Source organism: Schistocerca americana, chromosome 1, assembly GCF_021461395.2.
Source record: "Schistocerca americana isolate TAMUIC-IGC-003095 chromosome 1, iqSchAmer2.1, whole genome shotgun sequence".
Taxonomy (NCBI): Eukaryota; Metazoa; Arthropoda; class Insecta; order Orthoptera; family Acrididae; genus Schistocerca; species Schistocerca americana.
In genome coordinates this window covers 714099901-714100582 of record NC_060119.1, presented here as the reverse complement: position 1 = coordinate 714100582, position 682 = coordinate 714099901, and the positions used below count along the sequence as shown (strand labels likewise).

The 682-nt window shown below is 45.9% G+C and overlaps 1 pseudogene; it reads left to right on the top strand.

Annotated features, from left to right (window-relative positions):
* Positions 1-266: 266 nt before the first annotated feature.
* On the top strand, positions 267-384 carry LOC124558498 (annotated as a pseudogene).
* The last annotated feature ends 298 nt before the right edge of the window (positions 385-682 follow it).

Genomic DNA, 682 nt, shown 5'->3' with positions numbered 1-682 from the left:
CAGTCGAAATAATTTACTAGGAATTAGTCTTGGGATTTTTGTACGAATTTTACATTAGTCGCCTGAACCAATGTAGTGAAATAACAGGACAACCTGCATCAGAAAGCCTGATAGAGATATTGTAATACTTATATCGATTAGAAGTAGCTTTATATTATGTAACTGCGTATCTGTAACTTATGATGTGTGTATTCTGTGTTGTTTAAACTCCTTGATCTATGGCAAGAAAATTAGAGTTTTTGTGATGGTTACATGTAAAAAGCAGTGGCTACGGCCTTGCCGCAGTGGATACACCGGTTCCCGTGAGATCACCGAAGTTAAGCGCTGTCGGGCGTGGTCGGCACTTGGATGGGTGACCATCCGGGCCACCATGCACTGTTGCCATTTTTCGGGGTGCACTCAGCCTTGTGATGCCAACTGAGGAGCTACTCGACCGAATAGTAGCGGCTTCGGTCAATAATACCATCCTAACGACCGGGAGAGCGGTGTGCTGACCCCACGCCCCTCCTATCCGCATCCTCAACTGAGGATGACACGGCGGTCGGATGGTCCCGGTAGGCTACCCGTGGCCTGAAGACGGAGTGCTATATACGTAAAAAGCAAAAGCAAAAGGAAAAGGTTTGTTAAAAGCTGGTTCATGCTTAGGGCACTTGTATTTGTAACATGTAAACGCTATAGGGAA